The following is a 19,670-nucleotide window of genomic DNA, read 5'->3' as shown; positions in this document are numbered from 1 at the left end:
CCCATCAGTCCTGGCCACCGTGGACCATTAACATTAGGCAAGCAGCTTTGTTTTACCGCTTTCAACACCTGCTAAAATAATTTCTGGTTAGGCAAGCCGACTCAGTCATGCAATTTTATTTTATATATATATATATTAAAACCGGTAGATTTTATCTGTATTTTGATAATTTATGTCTACCTGTTTCTAAAGTCTGTTGATGTTATTGCTCTATTCTTATGGCTATTTAATCTTATTTTATGTAAAACAGTAGATAAATCACGTTAATTAAAAAGAAGCTGAAAAACCTCAGTGGCCAAGAATGATGGGAGCTGAAGTCCAAAACATCTGGAGAGGGACAAACTGGGAAAGGCTGAATTAGGGGATAGGGATTTCTAATCTGTATTTGGTCATTCTCTCTGTATGCCAAGATAATGGACCATTTAATCTTCCAACTCAGATAAACAAAGGAAGGGATATACTGAGTTGTGTCCGGCACAGTCGAAGAGGCTGCTGCAGACTTATGTAATATAAGTCTGTACGTTGTGGCATGATCTTTTTTGCTCCCAAATTGTTGATGCAGGAGATTCTGAGAGATGGAACTGGAAGATCTGAGAGTGGAAAGACACTAGAAAATAGCACACAGAAGGTGTCTGTAAAAAAAAAAGATCATCTGGAGAAGACCCTGACCGAGAGAAGAGAAGCCTTCTCCATTCACAAACTGTTAATCCAGCAGCAGCTCCACAACCAGAGAATGACTGAGGTCTGAAGCTCCAATCCAGCACAAGACTGTGGAGCAGGTCTAAAAGGTTGCAATTGCTCACCTGTGGATAGGTAATTTATTCAACTCCATCCCTTCGTATCTTTGTTTGATTGACTCTCAATTCTGTGTTCCAACTGAATTAACACTGGCTTTCTCTCCTCTTCTTCTTTTTAAAGAAACCCTAGTCGTCTTCTTCATATTAAAAACTTGCTTCCCAGTATTCCAAAATATACTTCCATGCAACACGAGATAGGGATGCCCGAGAAATGCAGTTGTTGCAAATTCCATCATAAATTGACCTGCTTTGCACTAATGTGCACACTGGAACTTACGTTATCCTCCAGTTTTTCCACTTTGTGTGTTTTTTAATTATTTTTGCACATCCCTCAACTCAAACAATAATATATATATATTTTTAAAACATTCTTTGAGAGGAAAATGTGCTTAAAATGCATATTTAAATATTCTTTAAATTCAAAATTTCATGTAGGTGGTTTTTTTAAAAAAGAAACGCTGGTAATTTTGAAAATGAGATGGGATGACATATGATTGTGGAATATTTTAGTATTTATTTTGTTTGTTTGTGTTTTTTTGAAAACTCAATAAAAAGCATTTTTTTAAAAATTCTTGGAGGAAAGGTGGGATATAAATGTTATAAATAAATATATAAATAAATTTTCTGTGAGAAGAGAGAGAGAGAGAGAGAGAGAGAGAGAGAGAGAGAGAGAGAGAGAGATGGGATGGACTCAGCGGTGAACACATGTGAAAGTGATAAGGACCAAAATTAGAGTTGCCCATCCCTAAGGTGTGGACTGATGGAAGGCCAAGCATCACCCCCCTCATCCATCCTGCTACAGATTTGAAATCCAGATCTCATGGTTCACCTCCCAACAACAATCGCTCATAGGGAACGTGTGGTTTCAGTAACTTCTCTAGCTCTTTCAATGTAAGAGCCAGAACATACTTGAACAGACAGGAATATTTAAGAAATGACCAGAGTTTTGGGGAATCAGCCTCTTGGACTTGGCAAGTCTTAACTTGTCCTTACTGCTCATTCCCTTTTGTCCCTTCAGCCCTTTTCAATCAATCCCTATTCGCACAATGGTGTCATAATGTCATTTCAGAAGGGCATAAATAACTTTCATTTCTGAGGAAGCAGGTAGAATTTGGGGGTGAAGGGAATCAACGGCATGGCAAGCAACATTTGTTCTGTTTGGGAGCTCTAATGCTGGACCCCAGGTGAGGTTTATGACTTGCTTATCGGTGTATCTATGCATCACTTTGCCTGTCAAATAGCTTAGCAAATATAATCATAATCCCCAAAATATTGCTCAGGCAGATTAAAAAGTTATCTAGAGTGGCATGCATCACCTACTTCTCTGTAGGATTCTTCCAGTTATATTTACAGGACAGTGAACAGGCAAAAGACAAGCTGAAAAGCAGAACATGCTGTTTAGTGTGAAATTTTAGTGTTTTAAAGCAAGTGGGGATCCATTTTCCCTGCTCCCACAGGTAAATCCTTTACTATGACATCTACTAAGACAAGTGTAATGTAGCTTTTAAGTAAAATATCACCTCCTAGGCACTACAAAGACATATTTAATATGCTTCATCCACCACCCAGTATCAATTTGTCCCTGTGATAGGCATTATTTAAGAACTTTTTGGATATTGAAATGTTCACCTATGTTGAAAATTCCCGCTGGAATTACAGGCTAGTATATGCAGGCATAAAAGAGAGGGATAAAATGGTGTATGTGCTCATGAAGGCAGAAGCTCCAGTGGTTAGGATGAGATGCAGAAGAAAGCAAAGTTGATTTCTGAATATATACTGCGGTGTTGAATCTGGTAAAAGCACTTCTCCTTGCCCCCGGCTCGCCACCACTGCTATACTCACTGGGGGGAAATGGCAAGATTATGTCCCAGTTCATATGTTACCCTATGGTGCAGTTCAGCACAGAAACTCAGATTCTTTATTCAGAGAGAGAAAACCCCAACAGAGAGCTCTATGGAGAGGACTAACCCTGATGAGGCAGTTGCCAGGGCTGAGTATCTTAGCCTCCTACTTCTTCCTAAAGGCTCCTCCCCAGCTGGCTGCCTTCACAACAGTCCTTTGAGGAGGGGCTCTCTGTGTCTTTTGTTCTGCTACATGTAATTGTTGGGATCTCCGCTGCGACCGAGCTGATAAAGCTCATCTTCCGGCTGAGTCCTTTGGAATTGCCCCCAACGATAATTAAAGACCTGAGCCTCTGATGAGGCCTCAGGTACATTCCCATTCAGCAGAGAATCAAAGCAGCAGAAGTGATGAGATTTATGGCTACATCACTATGCTTTATTTCTTAGTACGCAGACAGCAAAGAAATATACATTCTCTCTCTATGAAAACAGAGAGCAACTCAACAAAGGAACAATGGAACAGGAAACCACTAACGTCACATCCTGTCTCCTGTCTTCCGTGAGACTTCCAACAGCCTGGACTGTCTCTGGGATGTAAACAGAGTCCTGTGACTCTAAGCAGCTGCACAGTAATGCCCTCCTTTATCTTGGGGACAGAGAAGGAAACAATGGAACTGGCAGGCAGGGCCGTCTTAAGCATATCCGGCACTGTGATGTAAAGATCCCTCCGGCGCCCGCCCCCATTTCCCAGAGTTTTTTTAGGAAGGATGGCGCTGCCAACGGGGCTGGAGGAGGCATGCAGCAGCTGGAGGGTGGCTCCTCCAGTGGGGTGCCTCCCGGCTCAGCTGGCTGCTTCATTCTGCAGTGGCCATGGCAGCCGGAGGCTCCGGGCGCATCGCTGCTTCAGCGCAGCATGGCGGAGGCAGGCGAGGGTGGTGAACTGAGGCCAGGAGACGCCCCATCCAGCCTCCACCTCTTCCCTGGCACTCTCCAGAACTTGCCGCCCTGGCACCCTGCACCACTAGCCTCTATGGGTAAGATGCCTCTGGTGGCATGTGGCTGGGGGGGGTCTGTCTTCCTCCTCAGCTGCCTCAGTTTCACTTAACCCTGTTGCTTGCTCAGTCTCCAACCTGCCTGCACTCCGTTCTTCCTCTGACCTGTTTCCTGCATCCCATCACTATTCTCCTGGATCAGAGCTTTCCCCCTCTGAAGCTTGCCTGGGGGGTTCCCCAGTTGGAACCTCCCACCATTCCTTCTTGTCTAGCCCGTCCCTGACACCATAGTGCAGCTGCTTCTCTTCGCAGGGTAGAGAAATTAGTACACTTCATCCCCTTCAACTGCGAAAAGTATGTTCCAGTCTGATGCCCAACCAACCACACGGTTGGTCATTTTGTGCAATTCTTTCCCATTAAAAATAGAGTGGGAGATCATGTGAATTGGGTGACTGTGCATTTCAGGCTTCATTTTTGTGTGTTTGCTTTGCCCAAATGTCGTATGTAGTGAAAGAGAGGGTGTTTGCTGAACCTAAACCACATTAAGAAGATGTTCTGGTGCGTGTGCAAATTATATTGAGTACATGCTCAACTCAACAATTACTAGGACTCTTGAGAGAACGGGACAGTATTTTGATGTGGCCTACAAAACTTTTTTCTTTTTCTTTTGTTTGTTTGGCCAGCTTTTGGTTTTTCATATAATACCCAAGGGTCAATAATCACATAGAGAGTTCAGAAAACTCAAGGTACAGTCAAATACACAGTGGTTCAACTATAGTCATGCTTTTTAAAAATGCATTAACTGGTTGTGAAATGGGGATGGGAGCACATGTCTGAATCAGTACTCAAATGTACATCCTATTAAAATCAGTGGATTATGGGTGGAGGACAGACATCCATGCTCAGATGTGCTTTCTGGTGTATTAAAATGTTTTGCAGACTTACAACTATAGTTCCAGTCCAGCAAGTGGCATGCTTGCAGAAGCCTGTCAAAAATCTTTTTTTGTGCTCAAACACAAAGTCTGCGAAAAGTTAACATTCCAAAGCCTCTCTCTCCAACAACAATCTCCAAAGAATTAATAATCTAAATTTTGATAGCGGCATGGAGACAGAGGGAAGGGGAAAGCAAGAGTAACATATAATAAAGTTTTATAATAAAACTATAAATCAACTAAGTTTTCCCTATATTCCCCCTCCCTCCAACCTTTGCGACAAAGGATACATTATTGAGACCAATTCCACAGTAGAGTCTAGTATTGCTTTGGCTAAAAATAGCTCCAAAAATGGCAGCTGTAAGAAGGTCTCGTCTTCACATGCGACTCCATTACTGAAAGACACTTAAAGCATGTAGTGTTAAAAGCTTGTGAGTTAGAAGTACCAGCTCTGATAAAATGGCTTACCTCTTAGTCTTCCTGAAATAAATAAATATTAGATTTGTGCAACAATGTCTTACATTCCCGTGGCTACCATTTGAAAAAGTAGCTACAACGATGACAAGCAGCCCAACTATTCATTTCCCGTGTGTGTTTTTCCCGAGTGGAACATTTCTTGCATACTGTGTGTGCTCTCTCGCCTAAAAACTGCAAGACATTTCATGGAACAGAATCATCTTATTTTGTCTGGAATGTCACTTTAGGCATAATTAAGTGACAACTTGGCAGTTTTTCAGGAGGAGTTTAAATGGATAGTGCCTAAAGTTTAGACCAGGGGCCACCAACCTATGGCCCGGGGGCCGGATAAGGCCTGAGGGACTCATTTATCCAGCCCGTGGTGACCCCCACCGCCGCTAAACTGCCCCCCGCTCCTACTGGCATGGTGCAGTGCAGCGCAGCACAGGGACCCACTTCTGGGTCAGAGGAGCACCGGAAATAGAGTGCCACCCTCTAGCCCGCCACAAGATCATCGCTCGAGACACCGGCCCGAGGCAAGGAAAGCTTGGAGACCTCTGGTTTAGACCAAGGCAAAGCTGAGTTCAAATTCCTCTCCAGCCATGATGTTTATTGAGTGGCCTTAGACCAATCCATCTTTCCCCTTAACCTACCAAAGAGGGAAGTTGTGATGATAAAATGGTTGGAGGGACGATATCCCATACGGTCTACACCACCCTGGTATGGTTGGGGGAAGGGTGGGATATAAAGTCAACAAATAAGATGTCTTCCACTACTGAGGTGTAGCTCACAAACCCCCAAAAGCAATGTCTATAGATAATAGTCTTTGGCATGAATGGGGGCCATTTTCAGCCTCATTCTCAGCAAATTTCCTGGGACAATATGTCATTGGTGGGCTAAGCCAGAGACAAAAAATAGAGAACAGATGCTTGGGGCATTTCTTGGGTACAGGTAGTCATTATGTACATGAAGACTAATATGTTGTTTTTCACCTTTCTATTCTTCGGAGAACAGATAGTGAGCAGGGTTCCAGGGGACTATTTTGCCACACAGCCTGCCAACCTGGACCCCTTGCGGCTATGAGATTGGTTCTATAACAGAAGAAGCAAAGGTTGATGGCAGTTGTAGTCCAAAACATATGGAGGGCACCCACTTGGAGAAGGTTGCTGTAGACTGCACAAATGGCAATTTAGCATTAAAATGTGAAATGGATGTACTCTCCCACTACTTTCAACCACTAATTTCTTCCCATCAAAAGGCAAACAATGGAATTTCTGCCCTCCGCCCTACACCTGGATTAAAATTTAGGAGATAAACCCACCAAGGACAAGATGAAATGTGTTGTGTGGGCTGCATCTGGCCCAGGGGTAGCCAGCTGGCCATTTCAGCTCTCCAGGAAAAGCAACATTACTCTGCAAGCATATCATTAAACTACTGAAAATTACATGAAAAGGGAACTTAAATACCTAGTGTCTCACAATTACAAATCACTTTCCCCAAACAAATTACAAATCATTATCATCTATTATCTTCCATTACCAACTCCTGCTCCAGTTCCACTTGTCAATTTCTGTAATAATAATTTCAGGAAAAAAATATATCTAATAATGAGCATGATTTTGTTTGACTATTTAAGTCGCCTGAATACACAACTGCATCCTCAAAAGGCAATTATTAGCATTGCTGACTTCCATTCTCCAGATTAATTCAGGCTTCAAATAAAGCCCGGTTCAACATTCTCAGGAAATCACTTCATCTTGCTATTTCGGCACATGCTTAATCCAATTACTGTTCCTTTTGTTCTTTAGTCACATCTAGTGCCTCCTCGTCGGTTGTCAGCCGTAATACCTCCCTGGGACTTAGCCCTATGACAATTTGCCTGCCACGGTGGTTCGTGTAAATATTTATGCCGAACCAGCCGAACGGTTTAAATAATTCATTTAATGGTACCAGATCGTTTCTTTCGGTTGGTCCCTGCATATCCACAAAACTGGCGTGGCCAGATTACGATTTGCTTGCAGCCTGAACTTGTAAACATCCAAAGATAAGCAGCAATAAAAGGAATGTCTCAGAAGCAACATGAAAGAGCAATATGATTCCTCTGGATATAATTAGCCAGGATGGGAGAACGGAGAAAAAAAATTGGGGATAATGAAATGGAGCTTTTTGATGCTCAAATTTCATTTCACCACCTGCAGCTATTAAAGTATCCCACCCACTAGTATAATTCACACCTTCTATTGTTAAAATAACCTAATGCATTCCCCCCCTTCCTTTTGATTGGAAGCATATTTTTGAAGCATGATTATTATCTTTTTCTTTTTCTTTTCTTTTTCCAGCTCTATGCTGTAATCTCGAGGGTAAATGAAAAAGACCTATCTTGATCAGTGATACAGAGCTAAAACATACAGACAAAGCCCTATATGACTTACCTGTGGCCAGGTTGTGTAGCATTGCAGACTGCGGGGGGGGGGGGAATTGAAAGGGAGGTGGCTTGCTCTTCGTGCGGTTACACACCCTCTGCAAAGGAGTGGGTTTGAAGCAGTGGTGTGGAGTGTCTCCCATCAGCATCAGTGGGTGGCCCAGCTGTGCTCCTATCTGAACAGGGCAGCCTAAATCTGTTACCTGTGTTGTGGTAACCTCTAGGTTAGATTATTGCAGCGCATTATATGTGGGGCTGCCTCTGAAGATGGTTTGGAAACTTCAGCAGGTGTGGAATTCAGAGGCCAGGTTGCTCACTGGGTTAAGATGGTTTGAGCATATAATGCCAAACCTGTTGAGACTACACTGGCTACCAATTAGTTTCCGGGCCCAATTCAAGGTGCTGGTTTTGACCTGGAAAGCCTTAAATGGCTCCGGACTGCAATACCTCAAGGACCTCCTCTCTCCATATGAATCAACCCACACCCTGTGTTCATCATCTGAGGCCTTCCTTTGTGTGCCTCCTCCACACCAGGTCTGGTGGGAGGCAACACAAGAACGAGCCTTTTCTGCTGGGTCTCCCCACTTGTGGGATGCTCTGTCAATTTGCATCTCTTAGTACAGAAAGTATTGATCTGATGTGTAGAGATCTTTTCTATTCTGATTAGTACAAGAGGGTTCTAGAAGGTTTTTTTCAATGTGAAAGAAACAGGCAGAAGTTTTCTGATGTTTGGGTTATTCCTTCCAGGAAGCTGAGTACAGCTGGTTAAAACTGGTTCTGTTATCTTTTCTGTCAAGGTCATGCTGACAATAATCGTCAGGCCAGGAGGAGCCTGGGTTTCACTCACTTTCTCTTTCTAGCTCTTTGTTCTCGTGTGGTGCTCAGTATGCTATAGTGTTAAGGTTTAGTCTTATTATAAGTCATTGTTAAGGTTAAGGTTAAGTCTGCTGCACCTAGATTTATTATGGACTGTGCCAATCCTGAATGTATTGGATTTGTGACCATTATGCTCATTTGCCTTCAGTAGCAGTAAAGCTCTGCTGGATGAAGTACAATTGCCTCTGGTCTATTTTTGAGAACTCTGCAACGTGTTATGTTTTTCCGACGACGACGACATGCTCTCCCCAAGAAGGCTTGCATGGTGCCCTTAATTCTCCCTCACAAGCATATACTCTTGAGACATTGGATATATATATGCTAAATAGCTTATCTTCCACCATTTACAAGTATCTTATAAACATAGCTGTCAACTTTTTCCTTTTCTTGCAAGGAATCCTATTCGGAATAAGGGAATTTCCCTTTAAAAAAGGGAAAAGTTGAAAGCTATGCTTATAAATGCAGTGGGCCACTTGGGCACTTAGATCAAGGACAGAGAGGTGGGCCTATCATATGCTATTTGTAGCCTTTAATTTGAGATGCAAGGGATTGAGTTTGGGATCTTTTGTATCACTGAGCTATGGTACAGAAAAGGAGATGTCCATTGTTAACAATGGGCTTGGAATATGTAACAATTTACAGCAACTCATAAACAAGAAAGGGAGTGGGTGGTGCTGTGGTCTAAACCACTGAACTTCTTGGGCTTGCTGATTGGAAGGTTGGCGGTTTGAATCCCTGTGATGGGGTGAGCTCCCATTGCTCTGTCCCAGCTCCTGCCAACTTAGTAGTTCAAAGGCATACCAGTGCAAGTAGATAAATCGGTACCGCTGTGGAGGTAAGGTAAATGACATTTCCATGCGCTCTGGCTTCCGTCATGGTGTTCTGTTGCACCAGAAGCTGTTTAGTCATGTTGGCCACATGACCCAGAAAGCTGTCTGTAGACAAACGTATGTGTCCCTCTGCCTGAAATCAAGATGAGCGGCACAACTCCATAGTCACATTTGACTGAGCTAAACTATCCAGGGGTCCTTTACCTTTTTTACCTTTAAAGAAGAAATGAGCTAGTTCCAGAGGGTGGTAAAGTGAGGCGTGTTCTTGGGTCCCAAGTCCAATAAAGGTCCCACTGCTTCAAAAACAACACCATACTAACTTTGCAAAGAACATCTATGAAGGTCAGAGACAACATGAAGGAATTTCCGGCTTCTCTGCCCTACCTTTTCTAATTTAAAGGTGACTATCCAAGGTACCTTATGGGACGTGGGTGGCACTGTGGGTTAAACCACAGAGCCTTGGGCTTGCTGATCAGAAGGTTGGCAGTTCGAATCCCCGTGACGGGGTGAGCTCCCGTTGCTCGGTCCCTGCTCCTGCCAACCTAGCAGTTCAAAAGCACGTCAAAGTGCAAGTAGATAAATAGATACCACTCCGGTGGGAAGGTAAACATCGTTTCTGTGCGCTGCTCTGGTTCGCCAGAAGCGGCTTAATCATGCTGGCCTCATGACTCAGAAGCTGTACGCTGGCTCCCTCGGTCAATAAAGTGAGATGAGCGCCGCAACCCCAGTTGGCCACGACTGGACCTAATGGTTAGGGGGCCTGTCAGGGAACTGCCATCGGAGAGTCAGGTGGTGGAAGGGCTCAAGGAGGCTAGGAGACCTTCGGATGCGGAGGAAGGAACCAGTAGGGGGAGAGGGAGAGTTCCTGCAGAAACTCAATCGGAGGAATGGCTCCAAGATGTTTCCAGTGAGAACAGCGGGGAGGGCTCAGGACCTCCGCTGGGGACGCCCACTCCGCGCAGGAAACTGTCACGCAGAGAATCCAGAAGGAGAGTTTCCGTCAAGGAACTCTTATGTTGGCGTAAATTCTGGAAGCGCCCACTGACGGATGCTGCCAGCGATTGAGGTAGCCATGCACCCATGGCTCCACGGACTGGGAGAGCTTAGGAACTGATGGTAAAGCTTGGAGGGCTTAAACGCTTATGCATGGGCAGCCCCCTTATCCCATTACAGGTCCCTTTACCTTTTATCCAAGGTACCTTGCCCAAGATGCACACCTGCATTTCTGCAGCCACATCTCTTGTTCTTGTGAAAACCTGCTTCCAGGCGTTTATTTTCTACTGGTCAAGGCATTTATTTTCTACTGGTCAAGGTTACACATAGTTCTGTCTCCAGGAGTGATGTGGGGTGGAAAATGTCAACACAAGAAATAACATTTCAAATATAAGCCTTAATATGATGTTCTTTCCGAAATAAAATTTAAAGACTGGAATGATTTATTTATTTTTGACTTCTTGGCAAGCATCTGTGTCCAGATTTCACAAGTAAATCTAAAATACCTGCTGTGATACAGGCAGTGACATTCTGATTTTTAAAAACCTTTTTAGTTTGTTTGTTTCGCTATGTGATTTCTCAGTTTTTTATGTTGTATATCACTCCTGGCTTATTCACACTAATCCTCTAGGCACACAGACAAGATTGTTAAGGTGACAGATTAGTTTGGCATAACCATGTACTAGTCAGAAAAAAAGTCTTAAAAAAAATAATCAAGTTGAGAGGATCTCCTGGGAAACTGTTTGAGATATCGGCTTTGCTCATTCTTCTCCCTACACCTTCCCATTACTTACACTGAGTAATGCATTCCACTCATTTTAGTGGGCAATTATGTTAAAACTATAAATCACAACTTAATAGCGTTCATTGTTCCTATGCAATAAAAATGCCTTAACTAGATTTCACAGTGTTTTAAGAAAGAAATTCTCTGTTGGCATATTTCATTTCAAGCTAGTCTGGCTCTTATGGCAACAAAAAAACTTTTCCACATAATACAATACCTTATAAATCTTCAATGACAAACTAATTATATTAAATAAAACACTGTGTGTGGAGGTTATTCAACTGATTTCCCCACCTCCCAACTACTTCATAAATTCAAAGCTTCCAGAATATGGCCTAATAAAGAATGCAAAAATCACAAGAAACCTACGGCAATTATTAAAATTGCTCAGACCCCACCGCACCCACCAATTTGATGGAAAACATAAGATTGTAACTAAGATTAGCCATATTTTACAGCTCCCCATGAGGAAAGAACTGAAGAAACAGCTAAAGGAAAGCAGTTTAATGTGGTAACAGAATGCAATCAGAGTTTTGTTAGTTCCTACAAATACTTCACACTTGGTGGGGAGGGATGCAGAAGACCATTTATCATGGCCAGATTGAAATTTACCACATTGTACCATGAAACTATGGTTACTGCAAAAACTTGTCAAGTAGTGTAGGAACGTTTACCCACACGTTTTTAATTGATATATTTACTGAAATATGAACACATAAATGGGAGAAAATAGTATTTAACATATAAGCAAAAGCACACATACACATCCGGTATAGTCAACATAAATAGTGAAAAAATATTTTTTAATATTATACGGAGAAAGAGAGGAATAAAAAAAATGGGGGGAGAGAAAAGCACACAAGTACTTCCTCGATCTCAGCTCAGTGCACAGTTTGTCTCCAGTGAATTTTCCCTGAATAGCAAGCTGGAAAACATATGTTCCAGGAGCAAGGGTCAAAGACATTACCTGCTTTAATAATTAGTCTTGGCTTTCAGCCACGGTGAGTAGGGTTTAATCAGTAGTCTGACAGACATTTTGAGAACAAGTTAATGTGACGGTCATTCGTCTGATTGGATTGACAATCATCCATCTCCCCATGCAACACTGGGGGGATTCAAACGGAATGACCTGCTACCAGATGTTCTCCTAGTCCTTCATATATCTCCTGTAATATGCAGAATGATGCATTTGCTACTGCTGCATAGGACCAGCAATAAGATGGATCGACTGCTGCCTTTTTGTGCTGTGCTGCTCCTTGGGAAGATTCAGGCTCTCTTTTGGAAACTGGAGATAGTATCTCCGTTTTCAAGGGGTTCACACTCTCAGCATCAAGTGTCTGGCAAAATCTTCAAGTTGGAGGGCATGGGATTGTTATTGGGGGTTGCTGAGACACCTAGTCTTCCATACAGTACCACTCCTGAAAGAAACATGAAAGCAGAGCCCATGAAGCTCAGTGGAGTGTGCCGAGAATTTGGGCATATCAGCTCCTTGGAGGAAAAGTCCTACAGATAAGCGTACAGTGGTACCTCGGTTACAAACTTAATCCGTTCTGGAGGTCCATTGTGCTGGTCCCAGGGGGGTTACCGTGCGGCGTGGTCTGAGTCCAGTCCTGGGTCAGGGGTCTGGAGGCTGTCCATCAAGGGCGAAGCAGGGTCCAAGGCAAGGAGCCGGGCATGGTCAGGAACTCCAGAGGAGCAGGTCAGGGTGCTGGCAGGAACAGGTTTCCAACGATGTTGCTCCTGCAACCTGGGACTGGGCTGACTGGCCTTTATCTCCTCTGAGGCCTGGGGTGGTCCTGGCCCACAGGTGACCCACCTCTCCTGGCCTTAAGGCGAGCACTCCTCCGGAGAGAACTTAGTTCCCTCCACCTCTCTGCCCTGAGCCTCTGCAGCCTTGGGAGAGGCTGGAGGGTTACTGGACCCAGAGGCAACCTCACCTTCCCCTGACAGGGCTGGGAGAGGAGCACCTGCAGGCAATGGGTCCTCGATCACCTCCGGACCCCGAGCGGATTCAGTTGGTGTCTGCTCCTGAGGATCCAGCACAGGTGGGGGCCCTTCAGATTCAAGCCCCTGCCCCTGCTCAGCCGGCCCTGGAGGCGGGGACTCCTGTGCAGGCTAGGATTCCTCTGATTCAGCCTCTGAATCAGATTCCTAGGCCATCACATCCGTTCTTAAACCAAAGCGTTCTTAAACTGAGGTGCATGCTTTCCCTAAAGAAGCCTTCCCCTGATGTTGTTCAGCTTCCATTTGTCTTCTGGGGCAAAGGTCTCTGGTCGGAACACCTACTTCCAGTTTTGCGGAGTTCATTGTCCCAAGCACTTGTTAAAAGGGCTGTTCGTAGACTGAGGTACCACTGTAGAGTGGTACCTTGGGTTACGAACTTATTTCGTTCCGGAGGTCCATTTGTAACCCAAAACCGTTCTTAACATGAGGCACACATTCACTAATGGCGCTGTAGGGATGATCGCTGGGTTGTGGAGCACACTCCCGCCCACGGGCAGCCTCAGCTATCTGCATGTGTGACCTTGGGGTGAGGAGCACACTCCCCCTCACAGATAAAGCCACAGCTGTCTGAACATCTTGCCCTCAAACCTTTTGTGGTCTCAGTAGTCTGCGGTGTCCTGTCTGTAACCTTTGTCTCTGAGACTCTTGTCTCCTTCGTCATACACTGTGCAAGGGGAAAATGACGCGGTGGGAACAGGTGCCAAAATAACTTTGTACCACCCCACGATCTCGGGGCTGGAAGCTGTGTAAAAGTCACAGTCCAAATATATCTGCCTGGGTTTTGCATATTGTGTCAATAAAACGAGCCTCCACAGAGCTAGCTGGCAGCTTGCTTGTGCACAGCTCACCTGCATTATCAATTCCTGCCTCATGTCCTTCACTTCAGGCGCCTCCTGCTGTTGCCTCGCCATTGGTGCTCGATTTCTGCTCACATCCCGGGGCAAAGTTCGCAACAAGGGGCATCTACGTCCAGGTTAGCGGAGCTTGTAACCCAAAGCATTCGTAAGGAGGGCAGTACATAACATGAGGTTCCACTGTATATCAAAGCAAGTGACTACAGTGGTACCTCAGGTTACATACGCTTCAGGTTACATACGCTTCAGGTTACATACAGTTCAGGTTACACACTCCGCTAAACTAGAAATAGTGCTTCAGGTTAAGAACTTTGCTTCAGGATAAGAACAGAAATTGAGCTCCGGCGGCGCAGCGGCGGCAGGAGGCCCCATTAGTTAAAGTGGTGCTTCAAGTTAAGAACAGTTTCAGGTTAAGTACGGACCTCCGGAACAAATTAAGTACTTAACCCGAGGTACCACTGTATGAACATATATAAGCTCATTGTTGTAACTACTATCAATTTGTTTGGGGTTATCTTGACTACCAAGATGGCAATTATCGCAGGACCTCCGGAACATTTCACCTTTGGTTCAATTCACTACGCTTCTCTGTAGACCACATGACTTTCCTCTGGGTCGCACTCCCTTCCAAACCCAGCTTCATGCACTCCCTGAATGGTTTTCTTTGGCTGGAATATGTCCTTAAACTCAGAAGCGTATGGAGAGAGGCTAGAGAGAGCTCTGCATACAAAGTAGCCAATGGCAAAGGTAAAACTTACAAAGGTAAAATTTTGCATTAGTTTGTCTACCCAGTTTTGTCTGTGGGCAGAAGACTGCTGAGAGGAATGCAATTCTCAGGATGAAAAAGGTCCCTCATCCCTGGCAGGGGCAAACGTTGGTCTTTCAAATTTCAATGACACCCTGTGCAAGGCCAACATTTGATGCCCGCCCCGATGCCTGGCCTCTTGCCTTCCATTCTGCTTAGTTCACTGCGTCATAACTGTGGTGCCCTGCAGCACCCACTAGGCTCGGGGCCCAGTGCAGCAGAATTGGTCGCACTGCCTAAAATCCACCTCTGCCCCTGAACTAATTGCACATTCCTCATGCAAAAGTTCATTTTAGTTCTCTCCATATGAAGGGGAGGCAGATGGTAACTTCAGCAACTCCTGTGCACATTCTGGTTGGTTGGAACATGTGTTTACAGGTTGGTTGTAATGTGTGGGCATAGCAGTAGCATAGAAGTGAGGCTCCTCACGGGGTCTCTGCCATGGGAGCATATTCACCCAGTGCTTTTCAAGCTGCACTGGCTCCCGGTGGAGTACAGGGTCAGATTTAAGGTGCTGCTTTTGACCTTTAAAGCCCTTCATGGCCTAGGACCCTCGTACCTACGGGACCGCCTCTCCCAGTATGCCCCACGGAGAGCCTCAAGGTCCATAAATAGCAACACCCTAGTGGTCCCGGGCCCTAAGGAAGTTAGATTAGCTTCAACCAGAGCCAGGGCCTTTTCAACACTGGCTCTGCCTCATGAGACCAGGGCCCTGCAAGATCTGATTTCTTTTCGCCTGTAAGACAGAATTGTTCCGCCTGGCCTTTGCCTTGGAGCTAATTGGATTCCCTCCCTCTCTTTCTTTTTTCTTTTCCTTCTCCTCCTGCGATGAGGCTACATTTTAATATTTTAATGTTTCAATATTTTAATGTTGTATTTTAATTTTGTTTTTAAGTTGTAATCATTCAACTTGTTTTTATTATTGCTTGTAAGCCACTCTGAGCCCAACCTTGGCTGGGGAGGGCGGGGTATAAATAAAATTATTATTATCATTATTATCATTATTATTATTATTATTATTATTATTGAAAATGAATGTCTGCACAGGGATACACTTGGATGGTTTTGCCCATTAAATACATTAAGATTCTAGGATCGGAAAACCCAGCATTTAAAAGAAGAGTTAAATGCTTCTTCATGTGCTCCAAAGCATGAAATTTGTAAGACACCTGGGCTTAACTTCCATATCATGCAATCAGGAAAATCATTCTGCGGTCTCACAATTTAGCCTCCATGCATATCTGCTTTCCCTTGGTCTTTCAGCTGTATTCTCTTCTTCTGAAAATAGGAACCACTGCACATCCCCAAATGTGTTCCTATCAGCGGTACTACAGTGGTACCTTGGTTCTCAAACGTAATCCGTTCCGGAAGTCTGTTCCAAAACCAAAGCGTTCCAAATCCAAGGCACACTTTCCCATAGAAAGTAATGCAAAACGGATTAATCTGTTCCAGACTTTTAAAAACAACCCAAAAACAGGCATTTAACATGAATTTTACTATCTAATGAGACCATTGATCCATAAAATGAAAGCAATAATCAAGGTTCTATACTATAAAATAAAGAAGACAGTACTGTAGATGATTAAAAATTAAAATTATTATTGTTTTCTTACCTGCACTGATGATAGTCATTGTTTGTATGGGGGCTTTTATACATTTCTGCAGTAACACAATCAATCAATCATAAAGTGAAAAACAAGCCACAGTCACAAAAATGAAAAAGCCAAAAAATGCAAAAAATACCAAAAACAAAAGCACCAAATATCACCTCAGAACACTGCAATCAGATATGGTAGGCTTTAATTACAATGTGAGGGGCTTAAATTAGCTGCTCAAGGGTACAAACAGGATGAAAAAAGCCTTAATTATGATGGGGGCGGGAGTTAAATTTGCTGTGCAAGGGTAAAATGGAAGCTCAGGAGCACATTCGGATTCTGAGGCAAAGTTCGAAAACCAGAACACCTACTTGAAACACCGGTTTGCAGTGTTTGTGTTCCAAGTTGTTCAGGAACTAAGCTGTTTGAAAATTGAGGTACCACTGTATATGTATGTCTGTGTTTGCAGGGATAAGTGCCAGGGTGTTTGTTTTATTGAAGGAAGGGCTCTCTATAGTCATAGCACAGAATATCTTTACTAATTTGTGTCCTTTCATGCCCCCATTTTTTTAAAGGATTCCACCCTCAAGCTTAAGAAAGTATTCTTTAAATAAAGTAAGACAGTGTTGGCTCAGTTTAGACAAACAAGACTAACATTTCCTGAAACGTAGTTGAAAAGAAAGTCACACAGCTCAGTGCATTATGTAATCTCTTCATGTTTTATACCACCATGTGTTTATCAACTGCAATTTTATTTAACAGTAGCAGCCCCCCACAAAAGAGAGAGTTTTAGATATAATACAGAGCTGACAGAAATGAAAATTTGTGTTGTGTGATCATAAAATAATGATCACAAATAAAGCCTACAGAGCTGACAGTGCGGTGGCTTAAATTACCATGTTCCAATTCACATTTCCTTTTCTGACATATTTATATTTTATTTTACAATATAAAACAATGATTCATGAGTGCAAATGCTTGGGAAATTGGGCATAGTTGACTAAGCATCACTTCACAGTCTATTTTCTACAACAGCTGCAGATTCAAAAAATGAACCTTGCAATTTACCAAATGGCTTTAAATATTTTCTTTCTTCTATTACACATTCCTTCAGTGTGAAGTTGTCATCTCTTTACTGTCACATTTTGTCGTCTTAAAATGAGGGAAAAAATTATTAAAGCCCGTCAGATGGAAATTTACTTGTCATAGAGTTCTTACATTCAGCCCTTGGCACATGAGTTTCCAATCAACAAGGAAATAGATTTTTCTGGAAAATGTTAAAACTCTTTAGGTTAACACTGGAATCCTAAGCCTGATTTCTGGGATATAGGTTCTACTGAAATGTATGAGTCTAACTTATGAGTCAAAGTGTTTTACACTGAGGTTTTTTATCTCAGACAGAAATGGGGGAGCTTTTCAAATCATGATTATGGATCCATAACTCTGGTGTATTTCAGAGAAGTAATGTATCACTAAGTTCACACAGCCCCTTTAGGTTCATCTTTGAGTTATGAAGGCTTAGCATTTAAAGTTTAGGGCCAGGTTACCTGAAGGATCACCTTCTCAGGAAACCCAAGTAACAATAGCAGTATCTGACCTGTTGCATAAACACTGTGCTCAGATAGTTGGAGTGGCATTAGCCAAGCTACCAGCTAACTAAACCTGAAGTTTAGTTAATGAAGGTCATATTTCTACATCATCCGACAGATAGTGGTGTAGTTAAATTCAGGTGGTTTCAGCATCTGACTCTGTTTGTGTTCGTTCTTCCTTTCCATCTTCTTAATTTAAAAAACAATAGAGTATGAAATGGTGTAAATAATTCTAAATATTAGGGGCTACACATACACATTTTTTGATGAAGGCAACATCAAGTGGTGATCACTGGCATGCATAAATGTCCATTGCAGATACAAAACCGATGAAAAAACCTGTACGCAATACTTTTTCAGTATAGGTACTTCACACATTCAGTTGCCAACCAGAAAGGTACAGAAATCAAGCCATGAGACATATGTATGAACATGCACTTTGATTCTAGGCTAAAAAGTAAACTGTTGAGAGGTTGTGTGGGTGTACTAACACCTTGCGATTTGTCACACCTCTAGTTATCATTGAGAGATCCTTATATTAATAAGAGTGTGCAGGTTGCGTTTGGTTGTGCTTGTTTTTTTTTGTTTTTTTGTTTTACCTCCTGGCAACTCTCAATAAACTCCACATTGAATATTTTTTCATGCTGTGTTAAATCACACTTTTAATGACAGACTAGGCTATGGTCTGTACAATAACAGCAAGAAGTTCAGGCATCCAGAAGTGGGGAAATCCATTTTCAACAATAATGGTTTCAAGGACAAAGACTGATACTGATGGGAAGGAGGATGTTTGAGATATTGCAAGACGGTTCATTCAGAAACTATTGGTTCCTTTAAAGATCTGATGTGCTAAGATATCTGACCCCAGTCCCCTAAAAAGAAGATACTGTAAGAAAAGATAGATAAAAGAAAATTTCAGAAGTTTGTAGGTCACACTCCCCTCCCCGCAAAAAAGGAATAAAGGCTAGTGAGAATTGCAGCATGATTCGTTGTTGAATTCAGAGTTGTAGCAACCAAGCTATAATAGCCCCTCAACAAATAGCTCTATTTGGCATGCATTAGAGAGGGATATTTCAAGGTCTAACGGCTTATATTTCTACACTTTACTTAACTTTTTTATTTTAGATGTCTGCTAGGGTTCTCTCATCAAACCTGGATCTTTGCCACCCAGGAATTCTACTAATATATCTCTTTTGCTTTTAACCAAAATCCAAACAACATAGGAGGACAGGACCTGGTCACAGCAACACTCTCCCCACTTGTCCTCTCCAGCAAGAGAGGTCTCCAGCACTGGAGGCTGAGCATAGTCTTTATGGCTAGTTGGCACTGATAGCCATATCATCCATGAATAAGGACATAGGGAGAACCCAAAGCAGATGAAGCTGTGTCTTTCCAATTCTGAGAGTGAAGGTTGACATATGATGAGAACATACCCTCCAACATTTCTTGGTTGGAAATAGGGACGTCCCATTCCATAATGATAATTTTACTATTTATACCCCACACATCTTGCTGGGTTGCCTCGGCCACTCTAGGCAGCTTCCAACATTTGTAAAAACATAATACAGTGGTACCTCGGGTTACAGACGCTTCAGGTTACAGACTCTGCTAACCCAGAAATAGTACCTCAGGTAAAGAACTTTGCTTCAGGATGAGAATAGAAATCACGTAGCGGTGGCGGGGGAGCAGCAGAAGGCCCCATTAGCTAAAGTGGTACCTCAGGTTAAGAACGGATTTCTGGAACGAATTAAGTTCTTAACCCGAGGTACCACTGTAAAACATTAAACATTTTTATAAAAAAAACTTCCCAAACAGGATTGCCTTCTGATGGCTTGGGAGTCGGAGAACGCCATACCCTCCAACATTTCTCCAATGAAAACAGGGACATCCTAAGGAAAAG

At 43.1% G+C, this 19,670-nt stretch overlaps 1 long non-coding RNA gene across 1 annotated transcript; it reads right to left on the bottom strand.

Moving 5' to 3' along the window:
- Positions 1–750: 750 nt before the first annotated feature.
- On the bottom strand, positions 751–7,891 carry LOC310849024. The gene is made up of 3 exons (XR_014566741.1): positions 6,831–7,891; positions 6,031–6,095; positions 751–834 (listed from the first exon to the last, which is right to left on the bottom strand). It is a non-coding gene; the product is annotated as an uncharacterized lncRNA (long non-coding RNA).
- Between the last annotated feature and the right edge of the window lie 11,779 nt (positions 7,892–19,670).

Source organism: Podarcis gaigeae, assembly GCF_964106915.1.
Source record: "Podarcis gaigeae genome assembly, chromosome: 7".
NCBI lineage: Eukaryota > Metazoa > Chordata > Lepidosauria > Squamata > Lacertidae > Podarcis > Podarcis gaigeae.
This window is presented reverse-complemented; position numbering and strand designations above follow the sequence as displayed.